This window comes from Phaethon aethereus, assembly GCF_964289735.1.
Source record: "Phaethon aethereus genome assembly, chromosome: 12".
Lineage (NCBI taxonomy): Eukaryota > Metazoa > Chordata > Aves > Phaethontiformes > Phaethontidae > Phaethon > Phaethon aethereus.
Genome location: NC_138588.1, coordinates 10,399,569 through 10,412,697, shown reverse-complemented (window position 1 = coordinate 10,412,697; position 13,129 = coordinate 10,399,569).

The window sequence follows — 13,129 nt, the reverse complement described above, 5'->3', positions numbered from 1 at the left end:
GGACTAGAATCTCTTATTTTAAACCATGCATATATTTGTCTATAAAACGATAAAAAGTGTGCACTTTTCTTATTGTGCTGTTCTTCACCAGTTTGCAGTTTTACTCCTTAAATTTGCAGTATCTGTGATTTGCTTCTTCAGTACAGCCCTGAGAAGGGAAATATGAGTATTTTCAGTGTTAACGTGAGATATCTATGTAGGCCTGGCTGATTTTACTGGTGCTTAGACAAATAGTTTACATGCAAGATAAAACATTTACATGTAAATGCCATTTTGATTTAGCAGTATTTCTGAATTTTGGTCTCTTATCTACTTGATGTGGCATAGTCATATCCTCTGTTGTGAGTGTGTGCTTTTCGACTTCCTTTGTGCTAGTTTAGAACTACTGAAAAGTAGATAAGATAAAAATTAATACTGATTATTTTTATAGTTTGTATGATTAAACTGAACTGAAAAGTTTTTGGGGCATTGGTTTTTTACAGCTGTATCATTCCATGATTATAAAACTCCTTCAAATCATGACTAACAGTAGGAAAAAATAGATACCATGAAGTAGTGTGGTTTGGGTTGTTTGGCAGAGACTTTTCTGTTTCAACAGATGCTGTTTTCCTACAGGAGTTTTATTTATTTATTTATTGTTAATTTATCCTTCCTCCCCAGCTCCATAGCCCCCCCACTGATTCTTCAGAGGAATATTTTTATTATCAACTTATTTACTACTTCTTACTGAAACTGCTTGTCTTCATAAAGACTTACTGATTCTGGAATTTGGGGGGAAAAAAAGTGGGAGGGTGAGCAAAATTTAGTAGTGTTTTCCTCGTAGCATTTTTGATGGCTGTATAAAAGGCTTGTCCTTCACCCTTACAAAAGTGGCATGTCTCACTGTCCTCCAGATGCATGTTTTTTCCCCAGGAAAAGCTGTGGGTGTAAAAGGCTAACAATATATAATAATCTGCACAGGCAGCAAAAATAAAACTTTTGTCAAAAGAATCTATAGTCTTTTTTAAACCCTGCATTTCATACATGCTCACAAACATGTTTGCTATCCCCTGAGAAGGAAGGGAATTCAGTAATGTTACGCACTTTTTTGTGAAGTGGCCACAAAGCACAGCTAAAATATGCATCTTCTCAAGTGGAATTACAAATGGGAGGCAGATTGATCATCATCACCAATTCAGTGCTGGCTTTTTCCCATCTGTGGAGAGCTCTTTCCAGAATTTTTCATATGGTTCTTTTACACTGTAATAAATTAAGTCAGGTAATGAATAAATCACTCTTTGTTTCATTGCATTCTGAATGATTTCTGCCAGTGTAAACTGCCACCCTGGAATATTGTCATTTGTTTTGCTGTAGGCAAGGCCTCAGACTTGGAGACAGGTCTTAAGAAAGTTTTGGGCTTTAGTGATGGCTCTCTGACAGTTACGTGTTTCATTGTCCACTCTGCCATATTCTCCTGAAAACAATAATTTTGGAATATAACTTGCTTAAAAAAAGGAGGAAAAGCCCACAATCTTAATGTAAAAAGAAGGCTGTGGAGGAAGCAACAAGCTTTTTTAGAGGAGGTTAGTACAAAATGATCTCTAGCCTTTGAACTCGGTGTGCCCTACAAAAGCAATTTTTTTGCTGTAGTGATGATTTCATAGCATTTGAACAAAGGGAACATTCAGTTGTCTTGTAACTGTACGATTCAAGAAAATGGTTTGGAGTGGCCACTGTGTAATGCAAGCCTATATGCTGTCCTTAGTGGAGCTGTAAGAAGGCTGGTCGTGATGAAAGGGCAGATTTAATCGTGCTTAAAGAGGACGTAACAGTGGCAGCTTCAGCAGTCCCACTCCTTTGCTGCATCTGAAGGCAGTATAACTGTGGCTACACTTACCTCCTGAGTTTACTGAGATTTTACTCCTACTTTGTTCAAAGGGAAGGATGCAAAGTCAAGGTCAGTCATGTAGGAGTAGAGACTGAGGTGACAAAAAACCCCCTCAAAAATTTTCATGGCAGCAGTGATACAACCATTAAGCAGTGGCTTCTGGTTGCCTCTAATATATGTATTTGACCGTAAGTCCCTTCTTTAAATTTTTGTAATGATCCTTTAAATGATGATTTTTATAACCATTAACGTAATTCCAGAGGCTGATTTATTCAGTGATACAGGCACATCCAGAGCCAACCAGCGCTGAAATACAGTAGCAGACATGCTATGGAGCATACCTGCAGCTAATTGTTTTCTGGCTTTCATCTCTTGTCATGGTAGCATTTATCTTTAGGAGGTCAAGAGAATGGCTCTTCGGAAGAAAAAACTGGCATTGCTTTACGGAGTGACTGACAGAAGGAGCTGTGTAAGTGGCAGCTGAAGCTGCACATCCCCTGGAGACTGGGCACAGTGTGTTCATGACAAGTGCTGCTATCACTGGCCTGGGGATTGAAAGCTGATCCTATTTATGAATCCATGTCTTCTCCTTGTAACGTTGCTGTCATGCAGTATGAACAGCTTAGGAAGGTTATTTTAAATTAACCTTCCTGTGTTAAAACAATGTCTAGTCTGTTCCTATCACATCCAACATTGTAAGCATCGAGGCCAGTGAGTAATTCGACTGCAGCTGGTGTGAAAGGGAAAGGCTGGAGAAGAAATGTAAAAATGCTGTGGGAAAAAATAACATCACGCTTGTATGAGTGCCTTTATAGTAACTGTTTTAATTGTATAATGAGATTGCTTTGTTGCTCTAGAAGTGTTCAATAATAGATAGTGTCCAAGTATGCTATATGGAAGATGTGCTGCCTTGACAGGCAGAATGTAATTACCAGTCAGAGCCAGCCTTCCGTATAGCCTTGCCTCTGCGAAGGAAAGCGTGAAGAAACAAACCTCTCCTCTCATGCAAGAGAATGCTGTAAGGGAAACTCCTTAATTTTTTTTTTTGTTTGTTCTTGTGGTTCTTTCTCGGTTGTGCACCCCACAGCACATGAAGAAGCCTCTCCCAGTCTGGACTGGAAGAGTTTGGGCTACAGAAGAGGGAAGTACAGTAACTGTCCTGCTTTCTGATAGCTGTCACTTGTGCCAGACCTTATCAACGTCATTTCTTCTAAGCCAAAGAGAAGATGCTAAAACTCCGATTGACAAAGGAAAATACCTGACTCTGTAGGCGAGAGTTGGTGGCTGACAAGCTGGCTTTGCTTTTGCACTAGAGGTTGAGATAACATATTTCTCTGGCCAGAAAGAATGAAACTATATATTTCCTCATCGCTGACTTAAAAAATTTTCAAACGGCCGCATCTTCTAAATATGTCTGAAAGGTGAAGTAACTTTAAGGTTCCCTTGCTTTTGTTGTATAAACAGGCATAGTATTGATGTTAGCAGTTTGGACTTGAGCAATGTCACTGTCGTATGATGGGTGATTCAGTCTTAGACAATCAGAAGAGGCAAGCCCATGCTATCGGCCATGTTAAGCCAGAGCGTGTATGTCCTGTGAGCGGGCAGCCAAAGGAAAATGGGCAGAAAGAGTTGAAGTTGGGTGTTAGCTTTAACCTTGGTTGGAAGGAACAAAGGAGCTGTTTAGTGGAGAAAAATAACTGAACAGTTGAAAGAATCACACTGAACAGTATGAAAACCATACGTGCTTTGTCAGACCTCTTCAGTGCAGCCATGTGACTGGCATGGCACTTGCATTGGCGTGGCAAATCGACTCCCTTGTGTTGCCTCCCTGGAGGAAATGCACGCCTTTTGCAGCTGATGGCATGGAAGTATGATATGTAATGCAGCCTAACTTTCAATTTTTAGTACATACAGATTGGGGTTTGGCACAAGAATCTCATTTTGGGTAATTCATTGTGGTTTATGTGACTTCAGTTGAGTCCTGTTTGATTTCTGCCAGATGAGGATCTGGTTTTTGTGCCGCTTTCATTTTGCTCTTGACTTAAGAAGTGACAGGTATCTGTGATAATGCTAGCTGAGCCTTTTTTCTTCATAGGTTTGTTACTGGAGAGCAGAAATATGTCTGCAGACTTGTGAGCGCTGCTATAAATAGCAAGCTACTGTGCATAAGGAGACTGTTACTGTTGCCAACTCCGTGTTTTTACGACAAATCTTGTGATATTTTGTTTTTCCTAAAAACCTCAGGTCTTGTATTTCATCAGAATCTCTGTTTTCATTAAAAAAAAAAAAAAAGTTTCCAGCTCGATGTTGGCATCAAATTAGAGAAAAACATGAAAATGTTTGCAGCTTCACCATGATGGCAGAAAAAACCAAATGCATACGAGAACCCCCAGATATAGCATTTAACTTTAAAAGCAACAAACAAAAATCCCAAACCACCGAGTAAATGAAAGACCTGTGGTTTTGAAGGACAGACTTTTAATGTCTGTGTTGTGGTCTTTTACTGTAACTGTAAAAGTGACTTTTGTAATACTTTTTATAAAGTGGTGGTGGTTGTTGCGTTTTTTTATTGCAGATAAGCTTCTTGCAAAATGCTTATTTAAAACGAAAAGATGTTGAATCCTTTGGAAACATTGGTCACTATAAAACAAAGAGCTGCTAATAGTCCCTGAACAGATGCCTTTTTCTCTAGATTTAATTCTTGATCTGAGTCTGCATGATCCAAAGCAGAAGGGCTGGAGGCTGACAGTAAATCTGCTAAAATATTGAACTGCTGTGGGGGGAAATGCTAGTCCTGATTCCTCCCTCCTTGCTGATGTATGTTGAGTTACCCTTACTTTTTATCAAGGTAAACGTTTAAAGAATAGTTCATTCTATTTTAATTTTTAGACCTTGAATTTCATTTTATAAAGATTTTCTCAAAATACAGCCCTCCTTTAGCCCCTGGCTTGCCTCAGAGCAAACAAATGTGTTTGTGCGTTTACTGGAGAAGTCTCAAGTCATCACTTCTGTGAATCGAAATGCTTATGCTAAATCTTTGCGGGACTGAGGAAGTGATGCCAAATGAGACTACAAAACTGAACTAGAGCTTTTGTTCTCTCACCGGTTCTTATGAATTGGCCTTTCTTCTTGGCTCAATGAGGGAGAGGAAGACTTAATGTTTTAAGTCTTGCACGTCATTAGCCAGCACTTCAACAAAAGGGAGAGAAACAAGTTGCTGTCTGATATTTCAGATGTAAAAATCAATTTGAAGTTATTTCAGATCAGCTTTAATCATCCTGAGTAAGTAATAAAAGGGCAAAAAGTCACAGTGTAAGCTTTTCACTCTGCTTTTGTTGACAATATATGCTGTTGTAGATGAAGCAGTAATCAGGGCCAGAAGAGAGAAAGATTATTAGTGGATAAATGGGTAAACAGTTGTGCAACTAGAGGTTACACTATAGAAGAGAAAATCAGAATTTGATAGATTCAAAGGCCTTTTTGCTACAACTAATATTATTTTAGAAAGGGTCATGGAGTTGTTATGGAGGAGGTTTGCAGAAATAATGATTTCTTGATACTTAGAGATTGAAATTCTGCAACTTTTGTTGTTTTCCAAATCAAAGGCTATTTTCTATGACTTTGAGCTATGTTGGTTATATGTTGTTGTCCTTTAATCAGCTTTTTTTAGAATTATAGCAAAGTAAGGGGAGTTTGTTTATTTTGCATCCCTTTTACTCCATGGATGTAAACAAATCTTTTGAATCATAGGTATATTTTCAGTGTTTCAAGGCAGAGATGGGGACTTCCCCTCTTATGCCGTATTTCCTTTTCTGATGCTCCTGTATCAAACCTCTTGGTGATGATATTCGTCACTGACTTATAATGACACTCCCAAACAGCACGCTGCTTTTCTTTAGAGATATAAAAATAGGGGAGAACATCCCAGGAACTCATCAAGTTATCAAAAAGTGTGTTTTCTCTTTTCCTTCAGCCCTGGCAAATGTCTTTTTGAACACTACATAATTTGCTGTACAATGCTTTTTAAAAAGCTAAATGCATACTTGTGGGAAGTTAAACGAATGCTTTGTGGGTTGTGTAGCAGAGGAGGAACATGGCAAAATCTGGGGTGTTTTTTTCTATGCTGATTGCTTAGGGATGTATTATAATATCTAATCAGAAGTCATTACCGGTTTATGCAGCATTAATTCATACAGCCTTCCATGCATACACCCCATTGGGTCCCTCAGGGCAGGATGGTTCTTTAATGGACCACATTCCCGAGATCAACTGATAGGGCTGCATCATTCACCTTCACCCACACAGGTGATCTGCAAAGTGAGCAAACATTTAACTACCTCATGAAACAAGTCCGAAACTGAGTTTCTGCTCTCGGCACTTCCTGCTAAAGAAACAGCCTTGGGTTTTGTTTCCTTGTTTTTTGTGGGGTTTTTTTTTTTTTTTTTTTTAAAAAAAAAAAAAGATTATCCTAGTCTTTTAGAAGGAATACCCAGAGGCAACGTATTTTGTAGAGGGGTCTTTCCTCATCATCGTTAGTCTTCCAGCACATCAATATTAATCAGTAATGGATTTTAGAATTTTAGAAACTCTGTAGGCTGTGCTGGGATATTGTGATAGTGTCAGGTGGGAATAGCTGTGAAGCATGTCTACCGCCTGGAGGAGCATTCACTGTAAACTCAGAATGTGCCACAAAATGTTTGTCAGGCAAAAGTATTAGAGTTCTGGTACAGGGCAAATGGAAGGAAGATGAGGGTTGCTTCTAAGAGAATACGGGGTTCAGAGGTGGGTCTAATTTTACTGATGTATATAAAAAGAAAGTAATAAGTTAATAATTCCTTTTCTTAAGAAGAATGTTTTGAATACTGAGAAAATCCTTCTCCACAGCTGTGAGATGCATTTAAGTCACCCAGCGGAAGCAATGATCTATATTCATGTAAATGTGTTTTGATGTCCTCTTAGAAGTTTAAATGAAACACCCACATCCAGGAAACTAGTTAGCTCATGCGGGAGCACAAGTGCAATTCTTCATTAAATGTACTATGTAGAACTTCTTTTTCACTTCAGAAGCACTGAACTTTGGCAATTTATATTTATTTGAGTTGAAAGAGGCAAGCTAACAATGCAATGCTTATCACTTCTAAATCAGAGGAGACCTTGTGTTACAAATTAATTCATAATTTTTAAAAACTTTCTTAGTTTTTGATGAATTGCTCATTCCTGTTGCAGATAATTGGCATCACTCCCCGTTCTGTAGAGACAGCTTTTCTTTTTACCACAACACCGCAAACTCCACCGCGCGTATCCATAGGAAAATGTTGCAGGAGGTAATAGAGATACAACCAGTAGGATTCTGTAGAAATTACTCAAGGAATAACAAAAATGTGGATGGTTTCTCAGATAGTATAAATGTGTAGTTCTCTTGTCTTTGTAGCTAACGTTAGTTAGGTAGTGGTGTAGCTCTTTGATATCAAAGAAGTTAAACTGATTTATTCTGGTTGAGAACATATGGGGTGTTTTGTTCTGGTTGAGAACCTATGGCATGTTTTATTCTTTACACAGATTCGTATCTTAACCAGCCTGTAGAATTTTAGTGCAGGGAAAAGCTGTGTATTAAACCTTACATGAAAGTTCAAAGGCAAACTTTTCTTTTTTAATAAGCCCCATTATTTAGTCCATGTAGGTATCAGTGCTTCTGTTTGAAATGGAACCAGATCTTCTATTCAAGTTTACATATGCGTATAACATTTTCTTTGTAATGTTTTAGCAAAAATAAATGGGATTGGGACCCTTGCAGAGTAAGCTTTTTCATGAGTGAAGCTCAGAGCAAAATGTACAGCACTCTACTGTATTATGTTGGAAAAAGTGCTGCCTCTGTAGCTTTTATCTAATGCTCAGCATAGGCTTTACGTGTAGGTCTGTTTGATTATTGCCCCTTGGAGCAGATAAGTATATGGAATGATCTCACTCTATTGTTAAGATAATTTGTCTTTGGGGATTCTGACCTTCTTCACGTTTCAATGACATCATCCTTTTTACAGACTGTAAATCACTAATGTTGACTCCTGGCCTTGCTAATAAAACCTGCAGAAATATAGTATGGAATAACGACATGCTTCTACTAATAGTGTTAGATGTGCAACTAACTTTTAGCTGCTCAAAACTACTCAGAGCCTCGTTTAATGTTCCTAACATGTCCATTATATGCCAACCCATATAGTATGCACATTTAGCTGAGCTGTATCTCAGGTGATTTCTTTTAATTCTGTGATCTAAATAGTTTTATTAATTAGCCTGAAATGCAACAGCAAAGAGAAACTTTTCTCCACAATGACCAACTTTTACATTGCGGAAACACTGCAAAAAAAAAAAAAGCGTCAGTTTGCCTACAGCAAATGGCCTTAATTTATAGAAAAGGCCAGTTTTGCATGAACCAACAAAGACAGTTTTCTCATTTGACGCAACATGTTTTCAGCAGAGCTGATTGCAAATGGTTCTTTCAAAATACCTCTGAATGGTGCCTGTTGGTTTCTCTAGCAAATACCTCCATGTTGTCATCTAGGGTATTGCAAGGGGTGATGAGCTGCAATTTTTATGAGTCTGAAGAACTTAATATTCTTGCCACAGCCTATTACTGGGTTGAAGCAAAGAAAGCCTCTTTCCGTTGGTGGTCCTTCTGTGTGTTGGCTTGTGTGCATTTACCTTTTGGGTGAAATGGGTCTTCTGTGTTGCTGGTATTAATTTCAAATGCCTAATTAATGCCTCATATAATGACGTTAAAATCAACCAAATCAAACCAGTGTTTTCAGATCACTTGTGTGTCTGCGAGCAATTTGTGGACAATCACTTTCTCTCTTTCTCCTGCATATTCAGACAGTTTCCTGTTATGTTAGTACGGCTTTTCACATGCAAGAGGAAGAGAAAACAGTTCCTAAGAAGACATGATTGCAAGGTACACACACTGGACAGTTTGGGAATTAGTTGGAAGACTGTAGAAATTATTTTTGAACATTTTTCCTTGTATTTCAGGCTGGCACGTGTCCTTTTTGGCTTATTAATGTGATCTGTGCCCTACCCTAAACTAAAGAGAAAATGGACAAAAATCGAAGCTGCTTGGCAGTAGCTGCCAATGTGTACAGTGGTGTGCAAATACAGTTTCTGTGAAGCTCCTATCTCTGGGATTCATTTGCATGGGAAAAGCATAATTTCACAAGCCCGCTGGACAGTAGTGAAATCCAAGTGTGAAAAAGCTCAGCTTTGTCCCCTTTTCCCTTCCTTCCTTCCAGCTTGCTGCTTTTGCTCTTTGCCCATTTTTATTTATTCCTTGTTTTCTTGGGAAGGTCCATAGCTGCAGAATACAAGTCAAAAGACCAGCAAAATTGCACGTCCATTGCGAGCAGCCAGTGCACCCTGTATTGATCATTTGTGTATTTTGCAGTGCTCCACCCAAGTTAAAACTAACCTGAAATCATCATTCTACCCTTTTCATTTTAATGTCGTTCTTTCAATTTCTTGTTCAAAGTATTGTTTGCTCTGTGAGAGTCCATGGGAGGTATTTGCCATTTTAAACTTTTTAAAATGTTTTTCAGGAAATATTGATAACAGCCTAAAAAGGATGAAAAGAAAAAACCAGTGACTTTTTCCTCAGAAGTCCAGATATTTCCATTCAGAATTACATTTCACCTCGTAGATGTAGTTAAAATGATCTGTGCAGTTTGTGTTTGTTTTCTTTGTGTACAGAATTACATGCTGTAGACAGTGACTTCTGGGCCTTTTGGAGCTGCTGATCAGAAGGCAAATGGGAGAGAAACATTCTGAAAAAAGAACTAGACTGTAGCCTATGTTGTGCTCTTTATGTATTTTCCAGCTGGTTTTGCTTCTAACCTTCAGCATTCCTCATGGGACAGGGATGCAAATCTGCGTTCGCTTTTTTTTTTTGCTTTGTATATAACACACAAGACCCACAGTAAAGCAGTAATCTGCAATATTAGGAAATGTGGCTCGGTGTCCCCGTCCCGAGTGAACATGCACATTTAAATATGAATGAAAGTGGGCCAGAAGCCCCTTGAAGCTTCAAGTTGATGCACAGACTGCCTGTTCTTTCTGGTTTAAGTACTGTACTTTTTTTTTTTCCTCCACCCCCCTGCTTTGCTGAACAACAGCTACCATATGGGCTGAGCTTCAGCCAGCAAACTTCTAAATTACGAACACTCTTTTGACTGTGCATTGAATGGAAAAGGATGTCAGTTATCGCTTTCCTCCTGCGGCCACACCACAAGAGCACCTGCAGTAAAAAACTGGCACTCGTGCCCCGAAAGGCAGCGCATGCTTCTGTTGTTAGCCGACCAGCATCTCCTGCCGCGGCGGGGAGGCTGCCGAGGTAAGAGCCTTGCTTTTGAATCGCGTTCCCTTGGAGGCACATCTCGGCACTTACCCACGGCATTTCGTTTCCACTAAAGGAAGTAGGAATCTGCTAAGGAAGACGGCTGTCGGCGGGATCCTTCAAAGAGGAGCCTTTGACTTAGGCACATATTTGCCGTACTTGTTATGAAGTTTGTTATGAAATTATAACCGCTTTCTCTGAAAACTTCACACTGTGACCGGTTCAGCTCCCTTACAGGATTATCTGGTTTCCAGCCTGAATGCCGGAACAAAACGATTCTGTTTCTCGCCTGCGCGAAGTCCGGAGTTTGACCATTCCTCTATCCCCAGGGCAGGTTTGAACCAGAAGCCACACAAACGTGCGCGAAGAGGATTTGGGCAGGGAGGAACTGGTGACGCCTGGAAGCAGTGACCTGGGCAGTCCGTTAGCGGAGGCAGCTGGTTAAGCCAGGAGAGGTTCCCCGTGTCCCGATACGCGGCGTGGCAGGGCAGCCGGCTGTGAGCGCGCCCGCAGCTGCTGCTGGCAAGGGCCCGCCAGCCCTTGTGTTCTAGGAAGGCCAGTGAGACTCTCCGTCATCTGCTGCGTGCATTAACTCTTCCGTTCCTAGACGTGTGTGTATATATATGTGTCGTTACTGAACGAGCCAAAACGTTTATTCAGTCTGTGATTTAAAATTACTGGGAAGAATGGGCGGTTTAATAATTAGGGTATTTTCTTTTATCTTCTGAAGCCTAAAGCTACAGGGCTGGCTAAGTATTAATGTTTTTGTTGAGTTCCCCAGTGGATTGTCAGACGCATTGCATATCTGCCTTATGGCTTTTGTTCCAAGACTCCTTAAAGTTCAGTGCATACAAGCATAAACTCCGCTCTTGGATCACTAGAGGGTAGTCATTAGGTCAAGGCTCAGTGCACTGAAAAAAGTATTGCAGTCCTCAGGAATTTATGGGGTGACCAAATAACATGGAGAATGTGAATTTACAATTACTGCTTATGACTTAAAACCGTACCTGTCGGAGGCCTTGAGCATTTCTGGCAATGGTAAAACCCACGATACTTAAACGCAACCAAATAATTCTAACATTTGGCATTTGGCTGGCTGTGCAATTCTGGTAATTATCTGGCAGCGGATACCGTCTGCTGACATCAAAGAGGTTGTGTATTTTTATATATCAGACTGTGTAGTTGTCCATCTCCCCAGAAGTGAGTGGATGGTAGAAGCTACTGCTGTTTGAATAATCTGCAAACAAGATGCTGCTGTTCAAAAGGTGTTTTTAGAAAATGCTCTGTATCTTTGGAGGGGTTTAAAATCCTTTTTTCTGAGATGGTAGATGATACCTTGTATAATGAACACTGTCAGACGGTTCATCTTTGGTTCCTCTCCCAGCCCTGGGCCGCCTTTTAGCATTCACGCATATTGTGACTACCTTAACTAACACGCCTGGAAAGTACTTCCACGTGTTTATTAAGCTCGGCGTCAGAAAATTAAATGTCTTTTATGGTGTTTTTTTGGATATCCATTTGTGCCCTTGTTTCCTACCATCTGTGCAGCGCTGAAAATTAGTAGCCCGGCTTTCCGTTACCTGTACCATTTATGAATGTTCAGCCTTCACTCTTCCTTTGTTTCTGATTCTAAACATTTTGTAGATAAAGCAGTCATATGTACAGTGTTTGTTACTTTTTAATAAAACCTGTAGGGTTTTTCATTATTATTCATGCCATATAAAACAGGTTTGGAGAGATGCTGTGGTATAGCTGCCAACTGGAAATCTTGTAGCTGCTTCACAGTTAAGGTTGCGCCTTGTCTCTCATGGTGAGCTTGTTCTTCACATCTTTCCTAGATTCTTAAAAAATAATTTAAATATGGTACGTCTTCTAGGGAGGCAAGTCCCAAGTTTAGGATAGAGATATGAACATGAGAGCGTGAAAAATTTTCAGTGTGGATAAAATGTACGTCTCTCTCTCTGCCTCTCTCCATCACCCACTGCCCTGGGCTTGTACCCAGAGAATCACAGAATGGTTGAGGTTGGAAGGGACCTCTGGAGGTCATTTTGTCCAACCCCCATGCTCAGGTAGGGTCACCTAGAGCAGGTTGCCCAGGACCATGGCCAGCCAGGTTTTCAATAGCTTCAAGGATATCTCTTCCAGACGGTTCTTTGCATTTGCAGCGTGTCCTTGCTAGACATGCCAAAATCTTTCAGAAAAGAGATTTCTCCAGAGAGGCCTTCTAAGACCTGCTGGACCACAGAAAGTCTTACATGCCAATCTGTGGAAGGGAGCAGAACATGTATAACATCTTTTAGGCCTGATCGTACCTGCAAAGAAGTTTCTCCTGTTACAAGAATTCTCAGACCTTAGAAAGTCTCTGAAACATGCAGATGGATTCAGAAGTTGGTATTTCTGCTGGAGTCAGAAGTTGGAAGAGTGATATTTGTTTGTTAAATGCACTCTAGATATGATACTAGGAGAGACAAATCCTATTCCTCTCCAGTGTCTTTTGATAAGCTCAGTGTGAGTTTGCATTAAGATATGTTAATTCTGAATTTACTGTCGTTCAGAAGTATTTTGGAGTTACTAACATTTATTTTTTATACATCGTATGTTGCCACCATTTACCTTAAGTCAAGCAGCTGCTTTTACATCCTGTTTTTCTGTCTCTTGCTAGCGCTGTGCCTGGTATGGGACTTCTTGCTGTAGTCGTTCTGCTTTGGACGTGTCAGTTATGTAAACAGAGAGCGAGGAGAGGTGTTGCTTCCTTTGGACTGTCTGAAAGTCATGCTGGCAGTGTAGAGAGAGTTGGGCTGAAGTAACTTTCTGCCGTTAGAAGAAAAAAAAGCTGAAAATAATAAAGGTCTGAATCGCATCTAGAGGTGAGGTGACGGTTT